Here is a 22,462-nt window from a genome sequence, read left to right on the forward strand (position 1 = left end):
AAATCCATAGAAGCTTTATTCGGATTATCAGTCCACTGATATCGTTTCAAGATAGAAGCATCATGAACGCAAGAGTTCTATTTTTTATTGCGTTCATTGCTGTGATCTGTAGCAGTTCTGAAAGTAAGAAAATTAAAAATTTAAATCACATTTAATGTATTACTAATTTTTTCAATGTAATATTTTCAGTAATTAACAGTTTTATATGGATAGTAAAAAGTAAAATTTTCCCTGTAGCAACTTAAATTAAAATGTTTGTGCAAAAAGTTAGAAATATTATGTTGTTAACTGTAAAAATGCACCAGTAAAATATGAGAAACCCTGATACGTGCTTTCATGTTACAACTAGTAATTGCAATACCGGTATCCCGAACACCGGTATTTCGAGCGATTTCATAATTTCGTAACACCGGTATTTGCTAAGGTGAAATACCGGTAATTTCGGTATTAGATGAAAAAATAAATAGTTTGAATTAAACAGTTTTTCATTTAACTTAATAGATATCTACTATATTTTAAATGCAAATTTCTTTTTCCATGATATAGTACCAAAATCGATCAATTGGTGGAAAAATTTGGATAAAATAAAAATGGATTAAATAAAAATGGCGGAAAGATTGTAAAATGGTATTTTGATTCCTAAGTGGTGAGATGAATCACACTTTCGCGCGCCAGTTTTATTTTTTCTCTCTTTCCCTTTTGAGAAAGTTAATTTCAAGTGCAATTAATAATGTATTTATCGTATGAATAATTTATTCGAACCATCCATTGCAGTAATACTTTTTTTTTCAATATTTGTCTCAACTGTACTGAATTTTGACAAAAAACATTTCTTATTCGTATAATATAGTGTTTTGAAAATTTGCATAGTGGTAATACATAATCAACTGAAACATATTTTTAGACATTTACATAGGTAAAATACTGCAGAATTTTGAAAAGAAAACGAAAACGGTTTAAAGAAACTAACAACATCAAATTTAAATTTCAAACCGCGCCAAATAAAAAGCAAACACAAACCTAAGCTGATCGAGGAAAAGCCGTTGGAAATTATGTTAATGTTGAAAAAGTATGGTTTCTCGAACAGAAATCTCGATTAGCTATAAATCACAAATAATGATAATAATAGTACACACAATACAAAAGAAACACACACACACAAAAGGATACAGTCGACTCCTGCTACAACGTGATCCGACTTACGCGAAATGGCTATAACGCGAGTTTTTTCAGGAGCAACGTATTTTAGAGCTAAAGAGAATTTTTCGCTCAACACGAAAATATTTGGAAAGGAATCCTGATGCTAAGTTTCGGCTTTGTTATTGACTACTAAACATTGACTTCGTGAATGTACTTTCATCCTTTTAGCATCACTGACTGCGCAAGTTCCCATACACGGCACTATAAACATAGCAGTGTTAGTATATATTTATTATCCCTCCTCATTGGTCATATTTTTCATTTATTTATTCTAAATATGAAAGGTGATGAATTATTGTGGCAACACGCTGTTTCATCTAAAGTTTGAAGATGGAATCAAAAAGCGAAAGTTTGCTACAATTTAAAAAAAAGGTAAAAATTCTTGATACGCTGAAACAACTAGAAAGTGGGTCGAAGGTAGCGCGACAATTAGGTATGAGAGAATCTTTCACACGTACAATTCAAAGTCAAGAGAAGGCAATCCGTATAAGTCAAGACCTAAGCTTTAATTTGAAGTTCGCAGAGTAGTGTTTGAGCAAAATGCAAACAATATGAAATTGGAAACTGTTCTTGTATTGCAGATTATAGAGACAATGAAAGAGGGGTGCTATCATAGATGTAAATGTTATAAAAGTAAATGCGAAGCTACTGTATTTAAAACTATATTAAAACGACGATCAGATTGCACAGCCTAAATCATCATTTTCAATTTTTAAGTTATAAATATAACTTATTGTATCTAATGCATAGTACTCTGACAGTGCAGTGCTTTATTATTACTACATACTGTACGTACCGTAAAACAAAATTTTTTAGGAACAGGGGACTCTCGGGTATGATCTGATGTACGTTAGGGTACAGTTTTATTTTTATGTCTCTCTCTCCCTATTGATCATTGATTTTGTGTACCGTAACAGTATTTTATGTTGAACTAGTGGTACCCGCACGGCTTTGCCCGTAATATAAAAATTAAAAGGTCTTTTGGTTCGCCTGTATATTTACAAATAATGTATGGTGAATTTTCTCGCCAATTGGCCTGTACCCATGTTACGGTTCCACGTTATGTTAATTTCGTATCTCGCCAATTGGCTTGTGCCCATGTTACGGTGCCACGTTATGATAATTTCGTAATTTACTCGTCCATCTTATGATAGTTTTGTTCTTAAAATTGGAATAGAAAAAGAACCACATCGAATTTTTGAAGAATCGCTTCGAGGTGCACACCCCCATGCTACAAACTAACTTTGTGCCAAATTTCATGAAAATCGGCCGAACGGTCTAGGCGCTATGCGCGTCACAGAGATCCAGACATCCTCCTGACATCCAGACAGAGAGAATTTCAGCTTTATCATTAGTAAAGATAATGCAGCTTTTTAAAAAAAATCCGGCACAAATTCAGCTCCTTATGTAAGAAACGGTAATATATAATTAAAAAATGGTTTAAAACAGTTTTAAATTGTGTTTTAAAATCATCTTAAATGATTGGGTATGTTAATAAAAAAATACTATACACAACACTTTTCCACAACACGAAATTTCGACTTACGCGAGGAGTCTTGGAACGCATCGCTCGCGTAAGTCGGGATCCGGCTGTATATCTAAAATTGATACGTAAGACACCAAATTATCTGAAGAAGAAAGACATCGAGGCAACCTAACTGCGTGAATTTAGAAAGAGTTTTTTCGACTGCAGGAAATTTGTGCGCTAAATTGAGTGCTTAGAGATAATTAAATAGATGCATTACGTTTCTATGATTTTTAATTGCATTTGTTCCTTTATATTATATTTGTTCATAATTTGTTTTCACAATTTTTGCACAGACTTATCAAATGTCTCAAACAATTTTTTTTTTTGAGAAATTCCTAATACTAGTGTTAATACCGGTATTCCGGTATCACGATTTAAAAATACCGAATACCGGTATTGCAATCTTAGTTACAACCTACCCTTTTCAATGAAAAGACACGAGAATATGGATGAAAATATGTTTTGTTGACATGTAAATGTTCAGTTTCGAAACTTGAGAGAATTTGTTTTTTGAGCCACAATACAGTCTTTTTCACAATATTCCTCATAAACACATTACCTACCAAATCGACACTCCCCTGAAAGACGGATAGTCCAGTCATTTAAGCTTAAATTAGGTAAGAATCTCGGAATTCGAGATACCCAGCTGTAAGTCTGTAAATACTTGTATATTGACACCCTAAAAGTTGTCTCGAAACCTACATATGGTAGGATGTACGCAACTTTTAAATTTCAAGGTCAAAGGTCACAAAATTTTTTTTTTTGCGCTTTTGTTTTTTTTTTTTTTTTTTTTTGTAAATATCTCATTTCCTATGGGTTTTTGCTATTTGTATTTATTATCAATATTGTAGAATACAATATTGATTGTATTCTACAATAATTTTTTAAAACATTACTACATTTTTTAACTACATTTTTTTACTACTTTTAAACTACATTTTTCAAAACAAAATTCTCTACAAATTTTGTTTAAAAAAAATTTAATACGGTGAACCGTTTTCGAGATAGAGGGCGGAGAGCGCGCGGTCACAGGATCACTTCAGGTCAACCGGTGCCTCCGGTCGAAAACGCGCCATATATAGTTGATGAACTATCGATAAATCAATGATTATAAATATTTGTCAATTTTTTTTTAACTGCGCTTTTTAAAAAGGGAAAAAAATCATTAAAAAAAGTTTTTGAGAAACTGACGAATTTGGATGAACTAGCTGCAGCATTTGAGGAAGAAAATTGTTCGTCCCAGAGATTATTAGAGAGTGGAACTCAAACTTAATAAGCAGTCCATAATGCTCCGAAATCTTTGAAAAGTTTCGATCATCTTCGTTATATGCATTACGTCAAGTCTACAAAACTTGATAAACCTGTGCAGCTTTCAAATATTCCACCAACAAGTGCAGCTGCTCATCAACATTTCAAACGTGTATATTATCAAGTTCAAACTTGGTTAGGGCATGATTTGGTTCCTAGGTATGGGGTTGGGCAATGTGAAACGATTTTCTGGAGCCTATCATGACAATTTTACCACCTGCTCCAGAAAATTTGCTAAATACAATTTTCTGCAACTGCAAGAGTGGTTGTGGTTCGCAATGCGAATGCAGGAAAGCGGGCTTGCAATGCTCTTTAGCTTGTGGCCAATGTAATGGGCAAGTTTGTCTCAATGCTCTACCATATCAGAGTGACATTAACGAAGATGGAATCTTTGACCCCGAAGTCATGGAAGAACTTGAGACAAATGTCGTTGAAGACGATAATGAAGACCAGTATGAAATTTACCAGCAGCCGGAAGACGACGATGAAGAGGAAAAAGATGATTAAAATTATAGTTTTTTACATTTTATTCCATTTTTTTACTTATTAATTAGGTTAAAATTCAAATATAATTCCTATATTTTCATTAACAATTCTGCAATTACATGGGCAGGTAAGTGTTGTTAAGTAAATTAATACTGAATAAAAAGTGGATAGGTTTGGAAAAAAAATGATAAAATATAATAGTTAATAAAAATTGACAAATATTTATAATCATTGATTTATCGATAGTTCATCAACTAATATGTGGCGCGTTTTCGACCGGAGGCACCGGTTGACCTGAAGTGATCCTGTGACCGCGCGCTCTCCGCCCTCTTTCTCGAAAACGGTTAACCGTACAAAAAATTTTTTAAACAAAATTTGTAGAGAATTTTGTATTCTACAATATTGATAATAAATACATATAGAAAAAACCCCATAGAAAATGAGATATTTACAAAAAAGCGCAAAAAATCGATTTTTGTGACCTTTGACCTTGAAATGTAATAGTTGCGTACACCCTACCATATGTAGGTTTTGAGACAACTTTTACGGTGTCAATATACAAGTATTTACAGACTTACAGCTGGGTATCTCGAATTCCGAGGTGAACTTACTATAATGACTGGACTAGGACGAATTGGTGGATGGGAGAATGTTCCGTCACGATCACTTGAAGGAATTTATTCATTGTACCAGAGTTACGTCCTTGAAAAAAAAAAAAAAATGCAGCAGACGATAGCAAATTAATTTTTAAAAAGGCTCTACTCTGTATAAAATAAATACATTTGCTCGAGTATTAGAGATCAAACACTTATTGCTCTTTCTTTTAAAAAATTACTTTGTAGTGCCGTTTAAATATTAACCAGGAATTAAAACAATTCGTAAAATCATTTAAGTACTCGTATTAAAAAGCAATCAAGCGTTTTGACGCACAAAATAACAGGGAATCCCTTTTACAATATAAAATAATGAGCTTTTGGATGCAATGACATCCGGTTAAATTTGTTTACCGGATGTACAAAAGCTCATTATTTCGCATTGAAAAAGGGGTTCCCTATAACTCCAGAGCACTTGTCTGCAGTAATCTGCTAATTTTGTGCGCCAAAAACGTTGTTGACTGTTGACTTCGCCGAACAAAGTTATTTATTTCTTATTTAAATAGTGTTTCTTTAAAAGAATATATATATTATAACCACGTGTTTGAATTACACTGCGTGGTATGCGTCAAAAATCACATTTCACTATGTTCTTCCAGTTGTTACCTTTTTTTTTCATTACTTCACTATTCGTATGGTTCATCTTTTATAATTAAAAACTGAGCGTATGTACCTATGTATCTATGTCCGAGTTACTTCTCCCAAACCCCAGTGAACTGACCATCGAACCAGGTACCGATAGATTCGTAATTTTCCCGTCTTTATGTTTGGCTATTTAACATAATCCTGCGATAATAATTTGCGGAGATATCAATTAAAAACTATTAATTATGATACTTTGATTTCGACATAAAATTCCTAATTTTCGAAGGCTTTCCTCTATTCAAATTATTATTCAGTGCTTCAACTCAACTTTCCGTAACAATGATTTTATTAAAATTTGTAGCGTGAAGAAAATCATTAAAAAGAAAGATCTGTTGCCATTTTTATTTCTTGAATGGGAAGAAATAAAATTTGGCTTTTGTTTTGAGGCTTTTCCTGTAATCAGGAGATTTAAAATGTTTCCTTTTTGGTTATTTTTCCGCAATCTGCCTCAAAATTTTATTGATTTTTTTAATATATTTTTTTTTGTTCATGCCTAATCGTTGAACACACGTCACTTCACATAACTTTTATTTTCGCGGTAGACCGTGCAAAGCCGGGTGACGCAGCTAGTGTAAATATGAAAATCCCCGGGGAAGATAACAATGAAAACTAATTCTTTTTCACAAAAACGCTTCAAAGTAGGAATATTTTGAATGAAAATACAATCAAAAGTGAGTGGCATTGAAAGGAAAAAAATACTGTGGTTTTTCTTATCTTTTACTCAGCTCTTTACCAAATATGTTGACACATTTTACTTCCTCTTGGCAATGATTAAAAAAAAATCAAGTGGAGCTGAAGGATTTCCTTTTGTGCATTGCAACATCCTTTCCGACAATTCAAGAAACAGATTTTGGAATTCTTATAAATAACAAAAAGAAATTCGTTTTGGTTTACTTATAAATTTCGCACACCCAGCATATTGTAGTTCATTTCAGGTATTTTTATAGAGTACTACTAAGAGCTGAAGTTTAAGAGCCGGCATCATGAAAGTTGCAGTTTTGCTTTCAGTTGTGATTTTCTGCGTAGTTTGCAGTCTTACAGAAAGTAAGAAAAATACAGAACTTTATTTCTATTTCTTTAATTATTCATGCTGTATGTGAAATGGTTAAATGTTTTCCTGTATTGCAGTGATACCTAGAATCTATTATTTATTAGTACTATTTTAAGAACCAGGAATCCGATAAATATTTCTACGATGCCAATAGTTAATCTTTTATTTCTTAAGATTTTTTTTATCTTTGAATGCGGATACTTTTGCATCTGTTGATGAGGCAATGTGTCTTTATATGAGTTATTTATTTTGAAAGTGGATCAAGTCTATGTAAAAATAAGGGAATAAAGATGATGTTTGTATTTATAGGTAAAATTTTTTCTGTATCTGTAACGATTTCGAGCCTCAAAATTCTAATATTTGGGGAATGAAAGTTTTAGCTCTCGATTATTAAAACTGATTATTAAAGCGCTTTACTTTAAATATCGTGCAATTAAAAAAAAACTGGATTTGCCCCACCTTCAAGTCAGAGGAAAAATGACCGACTCCAACTCCTTTTCTCCAAAATCAGTGACTCCGTCTCCTCAAGTATTGTCAGAGTTGAGGACTTTGAGGGGAAATGACAGACTCCAACCGTTGGATTTTTTAACTTTCGACTTCTGACTCAGATTCCGCAGCCCTGGTACTTAGAATGGAATAGTGATTTGCAATCATTCCTGTTTCAAAATGATCATATTCATTTATTCAGCAATCATTTTTTACTTTCCTCTTTCTTGAGTACCTGTACTGCTTTTAGAAGAAAAAATCATTCTCTTTTACTGCTATTTTTACTCCAGGAAAGATGATTCACTTCGGCGTGCGCATGGAAACTTCACATTCGAGTGAAGTTATCGTGGTACCCCTACAGCTCATTTAAACAAAGCCCAAAATGAAACTGGCAATATTTTTGCCTTTTAGATTCACTTTTATCAGGCATCAAGTGCCTCAAAAATGTCCTCCTTAATCAATCCTCTTCCTGGTTAATTCTTCAAACTGTTTCGTGAACCATCTGCAATCTACATCCCGGTAGATTTTTAATATGCTAATAAATTTGCTCAAGGAAAAAGTGGGTGTTGCCATTTGAAACATTGCCCCTCCTCTGTCTTGGGGCAAGAGATGGTACTAGTAAACCTGGTAGGTGCTGTTGTACAGCTTTAGGAAAAGAATTCAATGAAAGTCTACCTAGGACGTAATCTCTAAACGCGTTTTACTCAAAACTTGAAAATGTCCACTTACATCCCTTTGCTTCTCACTGCCTCATTTGTCTTCAGGATATTTGATAGGTTTTACAAAAACGATTTCACTGATTCAGAAAAATATGGTAGATGAATTTATCTCATTAAAAATGCGTTTTTTTTGTGTCGCTGTCTGTGTAATATGTCCAAAGTATGATATAAGAAATTAATGCCAGAATTGAAAATAACAAACACATTTTTTAATCCGAAAATAGTATTAGTTTTCGTATTATGAGAAAAAATGCTTCAGACTCCTTGAAATAAAATTTGCGGCTTGCAGCTCTGTAACTTGCGTCCCAACGACAACGCACCGGCCGTCGCAATAATGAGTTCCATTCTGATAAGCATTCATCGAGTATTTGGCTCTGTAACATTATTTGCTATCGTGCGTATTACATTTCTTATACGGCACATTTTTGAACTTAGTTTTTTTTTCATTGAGTTCAGCATTAAAAAAAAGAAAAGAAATCTAAAAGTCAGCAGTTTGTGAAACGCAATATTTTCTATAGAGATGCAAAAATAAAAAAAATAAATTTATAGTTTAAAAAACTAAAAAAAATTTAAAAAATTACGCTTTTCTGGCAATATAATCTAAAACGCAAAATTTAATTTTTAGGTGCTGTGTACCCTCATATATATAATAGCCAATGATCGAGTAACCCGCGTGTTTCAACAATGAAACACGGCATTATAATTTGATAATGTGTTTTGGTAATATTTAACATGCAGGGAAAGGCTTTATTGTGACAAGTCTGAACTGGATCCGGTCACTTAACTGTTTTACTGCTAAGACTCATTTCAGGGGAATGAAGAAACGAAAAAATGTCCAACAATGAACGCTCCCTACTGGAGTTTAGGGTTCATCCACTAGAGTTTGAGTTACCATTTTAACTATCAAACTATCACCAAATAGGCAATAGCTTCGAACAAATGTAGAAGCAATTTTCAGCCGTCATACCTTGACGGGCGATTTTCTAATGATAAAATGATTGACCAAACAATTAACTTTAATGTAAAAAAAGCGTGGGGTGCTTCATATCAGTTGTCTAAAATTCCTTCCATTTGTTGTCCTTGCAGAAATGTAAATAGACAGCACGCCACGGTTTTTTTACATAAAAGTCAATTGTTTAGTCAATTATTTTATCTAAAGTCAATTGTTCAGTCAATTATTTTATCTAAAGTCAATTGTTTAGTCAATTATTTTATCATACTTAACATCTAATAATTATTTTTTCCTTTTTAGATCATATTACTAGAAAAGTGTCCTTTTTTTTTTAGTTTTGTAAACTATTATTTTTAACTATGAATTAGCGCATTTTTGAAAATATCTCCAGCCCAGCAACTCTTTAATTCCAGACTTGCAAAATTGAAGTTGTTAAATTTTAACGATTTGATAATTGCATGGCCTTTTTTATTACACCTAACTCGTAAAAATGAAATGTTCGAAGCTACTGGGTTGTAACGAAATTTCGTTGCTACTTACATTTACTAACTGAACATTGCGTCACGCATGTAAATATATAATCCTACTTTTCGAAATTTACATCTCACTAGTCAACTGAGTTACGTTTTATGATAACCAGTAAGTATCGTTTCTTATGTCAAGTTTCAAATCTGTCGGTAGATAAGAACGTTTTCAGAGAAAGACTTGCTAACCATGCCGTAAAATTCAGATTCAACGTCTGGATAATTGTTAGGAGGTTATTGATTTTAAGTGGTTAATTTTTGACGTAAATTTTCAGACTATCAAGGTAATAAAACTACTGGACAGAGACAGAGCTCCTCCTCTGTCTAGAAAAGTTCTTAACGAACCTATTTACTAAATATTGCATTCTAATAAAATCTTTAAAGAAAGAAAAAAAGAAAAAGAAGAATTCGTTTCTGATAAATTAAAGTTTTCATTAGAACATGGTTTTTAGTTTTTTGAGACGTTTTTCATTTTTTTTTGCAAATTTCTATGCCCAATAGCTAATAACCTTTTGTTTTTGACAGTTAGCGTTATCGTCCAAATGCCCATGACTGCCAGACGTACGTCATAGCACAGGAGCTCAAAAGTTTTCCGCGTAGGTACATCACAGCTGGTAAGAAAGGTTCGCTGTTACTTAAGCTGAGCCGCGCTGGCTTTGGAAGGAAACAATTAGCAAAGGTGCGTAAAATTGCTGCAAAAGCTAAACATCATAGATTCATTCCGTGTTACGTGACCTGGTGGCCCCTATCCAACCATCTCTGATTTGAAGGACGTTCTAGAGAGGTGCAGACATGTCTCTCAAACTAACCTTTGCAAATTATCTGCTTCCATGACACAAATTATGAGGATCTAAGATACCTCAGAAAGAAAAAAAAAGTGGGCTCCAAAATGACCTCCATTGGGGGGGAACGGTGCTAAATAGGGCAATTCGTTTCACAAAGCTTTTCCACCATTTTGTAGCCCCCCCCCCTTCTTTTTATCGATCCCAGATCCTCAGGATTTGGATCTTAAAAGCCTGAAATTTGAAAAGGTTAGTTTCAAAGGCATATCTGCAATACTTTAAAATTTCGTTCAAATCGAAGATGATCGGGTGGGGACGACAAGGTCACTTGACATGGAAAAGACGGCGCCACTCAGCTGAAATAATAGCGAACCTTTCTTACTGCTGCGATGCGCTTACGGAGAAAAATTTTAGGCCTTTTTCTATGACGTAGGTCTGGTGCTCTTGCTCCATTAGTTTCAGTTTATCCTTTTAGCTTTTTTCTTCATACTAAATGCCTTACAAAAAGAACACAAATAAATTGCAATATTTTAAAAGTTTCACCCGGAGTGAGGAATTGTATGATTTATACCCTCCACTGGCGAGTCGTAGTTGGCAAGTTTAGTATATACTCAGCTTATTTTTTTACATACATCGTATAATATAATGTTGGCTGTTCAAAACGCTTTTCACGAGTGTGATTTCTAAAATTTTCTCATATCTGGCTGTGCAAAGTAACTGCAAATGAGCAAGAAAAAAACAGAGAAATCCTGTGTGTAAAGGTGAGCAATTATCATCATCATCATCATCCCAAAATATTAAATAAAAGATAGAGTTAAAAACTGATTATCAAAAAAGTGAACGATTTTTTACGAGCTTCTATATGAAACTACGCCTAAATATATTTTTCTTCTTTTCCGTTAATTGATAAAAATTATATTTCAGACATGGATAGTATCAACGTAACCTGTGTCAAGATAAAGTATTTCATTTTGCGGGAATATGATGGGTTTCATACCTTTCATCATACAACTTATATTGAAGAATGTGAGGCAAAGTGAAACGGGGAAATATTTACAATGCTTTTAGTGCCAACTATTTTGACTATGTCGAGTGTATTCGAAAGCTTTAGTCTATTCCAGTCAAGAAAAAATTGCATCTGAAGTTTAAAGTTAATGATAAAACATGTAATTTTCAAATTGATACTCATGTTGTAATACTTTGCTGTAAGTGAAAAACTATTTTTGTTATAAACCTTTTGTTTTTTTCATTTTAAATATTAATTGAGGCCTTCTAATAGTCGATGCAGTATTCATTTAGTTAATATTAAGCGCATTTGTTTTTCACATATTTTGCAGAGTTAATCGTGAACATGCGGAGCAAAGTGGATGGGGCAAAGGGAAGTTCCACGGGAATGCCGCGTAAATCGAAACCACGTAAATTGAGACCTAATAGTAGTGTTAAAATAGGGGTTAGATCCGGTAGATAAAAAAATACTTCATTCTAGTGATGACTAATTGTATCATAAGTAATGTGTACTTATATCGATTTCTAAGCACAATATGTATAAAGAAAACACAAATGAATTTCGTATTCTGTTTATAAAGAGGAGCTGGCTATGATAGCTTTATGGCAGTCATTAAGAATTTTTCCCTGTAATTCTTTGCAGAGCATTAACGCATCCATGATCACTTGCGTCATTTTCATGATAGAATCTTCCTTCACTAACAAATCAGAACGATCATTTCTAGTGTCTAGGAATGGCTCAAAATTTTCAATGTGAACGTTTTTGGTTGTGTGTCATCGATGTCGGTATCCTCGTTGGTTTTGTCCTCCTTTGTCACTTCTAAAAGCTCTTCCTCCAGTGAGTTCTGAACTGTGTGAGTTTAATAACTTTACTTCTGGAAAGAGCTCTGCAACCAATCGCATAAAATGTCTCCAGTATCCCAAGCTCGATTATTAGCACGCCAAAATGCAGTCGATTACGCGTAATCTGCAATTTTTAGGAGTTAGGGTTTTGCAGTCAGTTACTAAATCACTTGCGATTCATTTATTAATTAATTCATTGAATTCTCTTCATTCAGTAAATCACTTATTTATTCATTGATTTGCTCATTTTCTTATTCATTCACACTATTTGATCCGTTCATTTATTTTCTTCATATATTTTTTATTTAATTATTTGCTTATTGTTTCATTAACTTTTAATTTATTCATTCAACCTTTTATTTACTCCTTTATTCAATCAAAAATATTTTTAAATGGAACATTTTTCATCAGAAGAGTATTTCATCTTTCACTTTGCCCCATGAAAGAAAAGGGGAAAAATTCCACTTTTTTTTTGAAGGCGCAAATTTACTACCAAAAATTAAAAATAACGTTTCAATGCAAGTCTTGTGATTGATATAATACAATGTTCTTACTATACGTACTGTAATTTTCAAAAGACATTTCCAATTTGTTCATTTTGAAAAAGCTCAGCCATCGTGACAAGAAAATGGAAGGGGGTAAGGGGAAGTGTGAAACCTTGTGACAAAAGTGGGACTTGTCAATTTGATGAAAAAAAGTATGACATCATTTATGAACAGCCCCTAAGTGTTTTGAGCGTGAAACTTATATAGCTTGACCAAATGGCGGGTGAACTGGATGCGGAAACAGACACTTCATTTTGTAATAGGTAGGAATAAAAAAATCGTACAAGCAGTAAAAATCTTACTGCTTGCGCTTTCTCGTTGATCCTATTAAAGCTTGACCACGGAGAGATGGCGTATGACCTTGAAGCGAAAACATCATTTTTATCATTTTTAATAGGTTGTTTGTTATTATTTTGTAACAGTATATAGGATAAGCGAGAACACGCCTCTTACTTCTTACGATTCAACCCATTATAAATGATGCAAATGATGTTTTCGCTTCAAGGTCACTCACCATCTCTCCGTGGTCAAGCTGTACAAAATGAAGCCCATTTCCAGTTTATCCATCTTCTCTCCGTGGTCAAGCTATACCTCAAACAGCATGTGATGCTAGGTGACAGGATGAATTTTTGCCATGTTGGTCACTGAGATATTTTGTTTTTGCAGGTAGTCAACAGTGTGACACGGCCAAGGGTGAGGTTTACCTGGACTGCCTTGCTAACTGTCCAGCTACTTGTGAGGATCGACACCCCAGCTGTCCCAAAAAGTGTCGACGTGGTTGCGGCTGTCCTCCAGGAAAAGTTCGAAGAGAACCTGGTGGAATGTGCATTGACCCCTCTGAGTGCTGAAACTAATGTATCTGATGTTCGTTTCATCTAAGTACAGCATCCGATGTTCGTTTAATCTAATTAAAGCACCCTATGTTTGTTTTTAATGTAAGTGTGTTCAAAGAATAAATAAATGAATAAATAAAGGAACGTACTCTCAGTCAGAACTTGATGAATCAAATACTATTCTATTTTTTAATTTAAAATTCTATGCATTTTTTTAGCAGACCTGTGATTAGTTTACGTTCGGAGAAAACTGACTCAGTTTCTGACAAGTCTTTCAATTTCAAAAGCCATCGTTTCTTCAAGGCGTTAAGCTAGGACATTGACTTTGCTTCGTGTTTTGAAGCTCTAGTTCTCCAAAACCTGGCATAACCTTGTATTTAGTTTATATTTCACAAGACAAAGCTTTTTTTAAAGAGAGTAGCAAAAAAACATACAAATAACTTTGCATTTCATGCATAAAACTACCTGAAAAAAATTAAAAAATGTAAAAACCAGTATCCCACAGAACTTCAAAACGCAAATCTCATCAAAGTTAATCATTCCTGTATTTTAATTTCTTCTTATTATTGTTCTCTTTTATTTCCTCACGTTTCCCCCCAAAATCTTTATATATTTATTTATCTTTCAGCCAAGCAATAGCCTCCAAGGGCGCCCATATGGGGGGGGGGAAGTGGGGGCTAGAGCCCCTTTTTAAAATTAGAACTTCCTTGCTTTTAGTACTTTTTTCTTTGCAAAAATGTAAAAACACTTCTTCTCCAGCAATTAACGAATAAGTTATTAAAAATGTCCAATTTTAATAACTCTAATCTACTGAAATCGTTTTCTATAGGGATAATATCTTGCTTAGCATGGGGAAAATATCTGAGCCCCCCCCCCCCCTTTTAAAATTTTACATATGGGCGCCCTCGGTAGTCTCATCTTTCATTCTCGAACACTAAGTGTCCTGACTATTCAGAGTAAATTATATCATTAATAGAACCCACTACGAATTACGAATCCCACAAGCAGGGTTCAACAAATACCAGGGCATCTGGGTGGCTAAGAAAAAAACTTCTGGGCAACTACTTCTATCAGAAAGAAAAGGGAAACAAATGGGGTTGTTTCCTTCAGTCAAAAAAAAAAGTAGTACTTTTTGTCACTGAAATTGATAGAATAAGTTAAAAAAAAATAAAAATAGCATGAACCTAGAAAATACTTTTATTTTCCCAACAGCTCTTTTTTATTAATTTTTACTTTCTTCTATATCTAATATATAGAAGAAAGTATTGGATTCGTGCAAATTTTCGAATTTCGAATTTTGACGGATTCGAACGTTTTGAGGTGTGCTGAGTCCATTTCGACTATTTTTGGAAAATGTCTGTCTGTCTGTGTGTGTGTATGTATGTGTGTGTGTATGTATGTATGTGTGTGTGTATGTGTGTGTCACGTCTGTGTGTGACCAGTTTTTTGTGGCCGCTCTACAGCAAAAACTACCGCATGAAATTGATCGAAATTTGGTACACATATGTGCCCCTATGTGAACTTGTGCCCATTAGTTTTTGGCGCGAATTCCTCCAAGGGGGGTGGAGCAATGGGACGTTTTTTAAGTTACGCGTGCTTGCTATTCCTCAGGAAGTAATTGGCGGAATCAAACAAAATTTGGTCCATATGTGCCCCTAACAGGAGCAGGTGCTGATTCAATTTTGGTGTCAATAGCTCAAACAGGGGTTGAGTTATAGAACGTTTTTTATCGTCAATTGTGACTGCTGTATCTCAAGAAATAACGAACGGAATCAAACATAAATTTTTTGACAAGTAGCCCTTAGTGGGTATAAAAGCTGATTTTATTTTGGTGTCAACAGCTAAAAGGGGGGTAGCGCAATCGCCCGTTCTTTTTTTCCATTGTGAGTGCCCTATCTCAAGAAGTAATGCTACGTTCTGGTTGAAATTTGGAATATATGTGAATCCATACGTAAACAGGCTTTGGTTCAATTTTGACTCCAATCGCTCCAAGAGGTGTTGATTTTTTTTTTTTTTTTTGCGAATAAAAATAGTTTTATTAATGCAACAATAAGAAAGATAAATCGTAATAGATTGTCGTCTGCGTATTTCTCGTGATTTTAATTGTATGGAAATGATCGGAAATATTCATAGACTAATAATAAGAGTAGACCGAGCTATGGCAACCCTTTTGCTGCTCATAAACCAAACCATGTGACTGGTGGATATCCTAGCAACAGTGGGCGTTGATCGAAGCAGACGATCAACGCAAGCGAGAAATAAAATGAATGGAATTGATGGAATACGGAAGAATTAGCTTTTATGAAATCCTATTTGTAAATTTGTTATTCTAAGTTGTAAATATTTTGTTAATATAGTGAGTTTTTCGTTTAGATAGTACTGTGCATTTTCTTTAGTCAATTTCAATAACTCTCTAAGCAATTAAAGATGCAAACGCCCAAAAAGAATCGGCAAACGGTAAGATTTTTACATACAATTTCAATTTAAGATACCAATTAGTACATTTTTGCGTTAACGCAAAACATTTACGCCATTCCGTTCACGCCAACGCTGACGTAGGATTTCCAAATGAAATAAAAGTTACTGAAAACTGTGATCAAAAACTAATTACGAATGTCAAAATAATGCATAACTAAAAGAAAAACAGTTCAATCTCTGCACCTGGAGAAAAAAAAATTATAATGAAAACACATTACGTCTTAAAGTACATGTCGCGTGCCAAACTATAGATAATGTTGCCATCTAGCAACCATGCTGCCAAAGTTTTCGCCAAGCCTTTCCACTAGTCACATGATGTATCCATGAACCAATTTTTTTCATCAGCAAGTCTAAGAAAGCTCGGTCTACTCTTATTATTAGTCTATGGAAATATTATCTCAATGATTTAAAATTTTTAACTGTTGCCATCTTATGTTTGTTAATAAATAAAATATTTGTAATTAATTGAAGTAAGGCTTTTAAAGTAACTTTCAATTTTCGCTCTTTGTTTTGTTTTTACAATAGTTCAGACATTGGGATGGTCGTCAAGTTTTTGCATGTGTAATTTTGTTTTTGTTAGGAATATTGCTTCCTCGTCAAGCATGAGGAGGGATCAGAAAAAGGAAAAATATAGAAGAAAGTTTCGTAATGGCCACAACATACTAGTTTAAAATGTCTGATTTTTGAAACAAGGCGTGGTCTTGATGACGTCTCAAATGATGCACTTTGCCGTAGAGCCGCTATATAGATAGGCCGACGCATCAGCTTAAGTTTAGCCATTTTGGATCGGATTTTTCATTGTTGCACTGTTAGGGTTACTACAGCAAAGTTTCAGATTTCGCCAAAGTTGCCGAAAATAATATTTTATTTAATAGACAATTTACGTGCCGCTAATAATTGCTCACTGTGAACAATCACCAAACGCGAAATTTCACCATAAAGACAACCACTCAAACACGAGCTTCGATCCAAAAAGGCCTGATGCGTCGGCTCGTATATATAGGGGCCTTACTTTGCCGCATCTTTCTACCGCGATTCCACGTTATGATAATCAAGAAGCGAATTAAAATTGCGCTCTAAGCTTGCTATCAACCATATCGTTGCCAATACACGTGAGTAAAGATGCGAATTAAATATTTTGCTCAGAGAATGGCAACACTGAATGGCATTTCATTATTTGTGATGTTATCGGACAGAAGCATAAACATTGAAAGCGCGCCGATTTAAGTAAATTTTAAAAAATAGTAAACTTAAACAAATTATTAAAAAAATGGTCGGATCCTATGCTTTTAAGCACATGGTCTTTCAGAAAAAAATACTTTTAAAATTTTGGAAATGACTTCATTCCATTACGAGCACAATTTTAATCTAGCTTATTTTCAACTTTTCTTTTGTTTTGAAAACTCCAGGTAAGAGGATATTTAAAAGTAAAATAATATACTGTCGCTTGTACAAATTTTGATTTTTCAATCATTAACATTTTCAACGACATGTTATAAGTTTTTGAAGTACATTCTTTGTCAGAAAAATTTGCTCACCAAGAAAGAGTTAAGTAAAATAAGAAATAACAAACGTCAAAACACACAAACTGCAGACTACTGCAGACTGGTGCTTCGGCGTTACAAAGAACGCCTTTTTCAATGCAAAAGAAATGAGCTTATAGATAAAAAAGGCATCCGACAAAAGCTTTTTCTTTTGTCGGATGTCTTTTCATTCATAAGCTCATTTTTTTGCATTGAAAAAGGCGTTCCTTATAACGCCGAAACACCAGTCTGCAGTTTGTGCGTTTTGACGTTGTTATTTCTTATTTCACTTCTTAGCACAAAGCTATTTATTTATCTCAAGAAAGTATAACTAAGGTGACCATATGTCCCGTTTTGAAAGGAATAATCTCGTTTTTAGGTAGACTGTCCCATTGTCCCTTCAACATAGATGCGGAAAGCTGAAATGTTCTCTTTTCTGCAGTAAGTTATACATAGGACGCTAGGAATGGGTCAACCGAATGTCATTCGGTGGAACTGTTAAATCATATTTACATCATTAGTTTGAACTTTAACATAGTTATTGAATATGCATTTCATATTTTCTCAATCCTAAAGATAGGAGAAACCTGCGTACCTAGGGCCATCCCGCTTTATTTCCAATATATTGAGTTCTAAATTTTAATATTCAGTTGGATGAGGCCCACTGCTATTTTTGTGATAATCTAAAAACCGTGGAGGAAAATGGTGTGTCAAATTTAGTGGAAAACGTTATAATACTTCCGAAGTAAAATTATGCAGTTCATCTATTTTATTTCTGTGTAGAGTTAAGTCAAAAACTTCTCTTTGAATTTAAGAATATAGTTTTGGTAGATCCGCAAGTACTGTCAAAATTTATGAAATGAACTGATTGTACGTTCAAAATAATTTCAAAAGCATGCAAATACGTAGCAAGTTTTTTTTCCCAGTAACTTGTTGATGCTTCATAATTCTGATTTCGATTTTAGAAATTACGTTTTTGAAACAGCTTGGATTAAGGACTTGCGTTTTTAAAACAAGGAAATACCAACATTAATTGTTACAAACTGTTAATCGTCAGAGGGAATTGCCGGATGTAAGAACAGGCTTGGGAATAGTTAAAATGAAAGTGCAACTGTCAATGTCATATGCTACGCAGCTCATCAGAAACTTAACTCAACTTGACACTCAACGTCTCGGTAATCAAAAAAATGATAGGGAAGTGGAATATCTAAAGAGAAAGCGGATAACCTACAGACTTAATTCATAAATGGACAGGTTGGAATAATAATGGTGTGAGACAAAAATTTTACAAATTGGTTTAAGCATGGATTTGGGTTTATCTACAGTTCCTCTAGTGTATTTTTTCTCTTTCTGTGCTATGTGTCAGAAAGTCTCTTTCTGCAGCCTTGGTGCGATCCCCCGATATGGCATCCAATCTTTCATGTGCCACCATTAAGGCGCGGATGACAATGGCACAAATAATTTTGCCGCACTGTTCTTCACCAGAAGGAGTTCACCTGAGTTCTCTTCGATCAGAAACTGCATTAAGGATTCAATTTTGGCGAGAGTACTCAAACTTAAACCAATACTAAGGGAAATTTTACAAAATCGCGCTAAATGGATGCTGAGAATTTTCTTCATCTCGAAAATCTACCGACTGGTCATTTGGACAGCGGGTCCAAGGCATATGAGGTCAAAACCTTAATTATCTGTCAATTGTATCAATTGCGCAAAATCTTACTACTATTATATATGCGAAAGTTTGTCTGTATGGATGTATGGATGTATGGATGTTTGTTACTCTTTCACGAAAAAACTACTGAACGGATTTTTATGAAACTTTACAATAATATAGCTTATGCATCAGAATAACACATAGGGTAGTTTTCGTCCCGTTATGGGGGGCAAAACCCCCTTAGAGGGGCAATAAAATACAATTTTCGTATAAATTCTCTAATATAGGGATGAAAAAATACTTGCACATATTTACATTATATGTCCATCGAAAGCTCTGATTTTTCTGCTGAAGATGGCACCTATTCGAAATTTCTAAGTAGAATAAAAAACGAGTTATGAGCTTTTTAGTTCCATGTTCGAAGGCTTTCCTCGACTTAATACAGTATTTAGTGTATCATCTCAACTCCCTGTCGATAGCGGCAATTGTTGTATTGTTAGCTATCTTTGCTTTTCGTGACTGTTCAAGGCTTTTCTCGAAATCTTGAAGTAAGATTTAAGGCTTTTCTCGAGTCAAATCTTGAAGTAAGATTTTTGCACAAGATTGGCAAATAATACATGATTTGGCTGATCATTTTCCATTTAAACGGAACTTTAATGTAATTAATGGTTTTTATTATTATTTAGGCTGATTGAACACTTACTCTCATTATCTAATCAATCAGCAGATCGCCAAAATTTTTGCAGAAAGATTTCCGTAGCTGATGCATTTGGTAGTTTTTTTCAACGTCGCTGTTTTTGAAGCCGAAGACTACGTCAAAATGTTTCTCAGCTTTCACCATGTAAACAAAATATCGCCAATCAAAGAATCTTTTAAAAAATTTTTACTGTGTTAAATAATTCAGCAACTAAATTAGGCAAATCCATAAACAGCACAAAAACTTCCATTAATTTTCCTTTTTGCACAATGTCAAACAATCGCCAAATTTTACTACTTATTTTGGAAGCATTTCGGATGAAACTCTTTAGCGCCATTTTATGGTGACCAAAAGTATCTCAGCACCTGGCAATAATATCTCAACGAAAATTAATATCATATCGTTTTACAAAGTAAGGAAAGAAGGGGGGAAGCATCATCGAAGGTATCCCAAAACGATTCAAGCAAATTCGGTAAAATCGCACCAAGAGCCCACAATGATTGAAATTTCCCAAAATAACTAAAGCAAGTATAAGGGGACTACGAGCGCGTCTATATTTTTTTTTTTAAACTTCGTACTTCAATAGCTATACAGAGAAGGTTTTAGACTCCATGCTAAAAAAAAAGTATCAAGAGATTAATCTTTTTAAACACGAGAAGATTAATTTCATGTTTTGGAAATTTGTATATGCTTAAATATAGTGCTTTCGTTTCTAAATCAATACTACTTTGTTCCTTATACTTATTGCTATTTTAGTTTTATGGGTAAGAAAGAAACTCGATTTTTAATCAAGTCAAAAAGATGTGTTTTAAATTCTTTCACTGAAAACAGAAAACAAAAGCAAGTAACGATTTTTTCTCATAATTATTACTGACCCGGGCAACGCCGGGTATTTTTGCTAGTATTAAAATATATTGGAGGCTAAGCACACAAAAATTGTTCAATAACCGAAAGTGCTGTTACTGTGAGAAGGACATGGGCATAAGTCAATTTCCATTCCATGCCGCTGATTGGACCATAGAAGTATCACTCATTTTTAACAGTCCTTTAAAGCAGTGCTTCTCTTCCTGTGATCCACCGATCACTAGTGTCCACGAGCAATAATCATGCGGTCCGCAATCAACTAATAAAAATTTATCTACTATATCATTTTTATAAATGTAATTAAATTCAGTAAAGGAAACTTTTGGATTTATCTCATTTCACTTAATGTAGTAATTGTTACAAAAATCCTTACTAATATTATAAATGTGAAAGTGACTTTGTTTTATTATTTGTTTGTTACCTTTTCACGCCGTAACTACCCAACCGATCATCATGAAATTTTGTATACAAGTTGTCATAGGTGCCGGGGTGAACACAGACTATCTTTTATTTAAAAAATAATATTCCATGAATTTTATTCTAATTTTAAAGAAAATCAAAAATTTGCAAATATGTCATCGTAAAAAAAGTCCTTTAAAAACTGCACGAGGTGATCTTTACCCGAAGTTCGAGAGATAATTAGAACACCCCCTAATTCGTCATTTCAAGTTGATTTCATAATCTAAAACGAGGCTTATCTTGATTTTCGGACTTATATTATGAAGTGTTTTCGCCAAGACAGGAAGAAGTATTTTCATATTACGAGTGTAAAACGAAGCTTGCATTGAGTTTTTTGTATTGCAACATGTTTTCGCCAAGACAGGTAGTCATTTTGACGCCAAAATTAAAGTTTTGCTTAAAATAAATGCATGAATGCTTTTAGAATTGAATTTGAGTCTGGTACAAATTATTTTTGGCTCTAATTCGTTACCCTGTGTGAATTAGATGTAATATAATTTAGTATTGAATCGCAACCATTTTGAAAACTATAAATCGCCAAAAAAAAAAAGAAAAAAAAATTAAAACAAAGTGCATAGGTTTGTTTTTGCTCCAGATTAATAATTAGTGACTGGAATTTCTTTAATTGATCAGAACAGGCCTTCCGCTTCAACGTTTAAAAGAAAAAAAATATGGTATATCAACAACTTTTACTTCTAGTCCTTACGTATTTCTCGGCTAACCTTGAACGAGGAACTTGTTTGAAGATTTCGGAAGTAAACTTTCTTGGCAATTTTTCCAACTCTCGACAAAGAATACTAATGTTTCACGACTTTGTTGATGCATGAAAAAAATGATCATTTTTCGAAATTTGCCAACTAAAGTCTCAATCAACCGAAGTACACTCCCATACTAGCAAAAAAAACATTAATTTGAATTTTGACATCTTGAATTCAAATTATGTTTTTCGCAATCCCGAGTGTGTCTATGTAGGCGTGTGTGTTTGTGTGTGGGGGGGGGGGGGGGGTATGTGTGTTTGTGTGTAGGGGTATGTGTATGTGTGTGTAGGCATATGTGTTTGTGTGTGTGTGCATGTGTTTGCGTGTGTGTAGTTGTGTATGTAAGCGCGTGTGTGTAGGACATGGATGCAACCTGGAGACGGCTTTCGCTAGAGGAGCAGCATCGTGAGGAGCCGGTCGACGGTGATGGTGCGGAGGGTAACGGTGGGAAAATAAAATGATAGCACGC

At 34.0% G+C, this 22,462-nt stretch overlaps 1 long non-coding RNA gene across 1 annotated transcript; it reads left to right on the forward strand.

The window, feature by feature from the left end:
* The first annotated feature begins 6,620 nt into the window (after window positions 1-6,620).
* On the forward strand, window positions 6,621-13,704 carry LOC129220366 (uncharacterized). The gene is made up of 2 exons (XR_008580464.1): window positions 6,621-6,864; window positions 13,394-13,704. It is a non-coding gene; the product is annotated as an uncharacterized LOC129220366 (long non-coding RNA).
* Window positions 13,705-22,462: the final 8,758 nt, after the last annotated feature.

The sequence above is a fragment of the Uloborus diversus genome, chromosome 4, assembly GCF_026930045.1.
Source record: "Uloborus diversus isolate 005 chromosome 4, Udiv.v.3.1, whole genome shotgun sequence".
NCBI lineage: Eukaryota > Metazoa > Arthropoda > Arachnida > Araneae > Uloboridae > Uloborus > Uloborus diversus.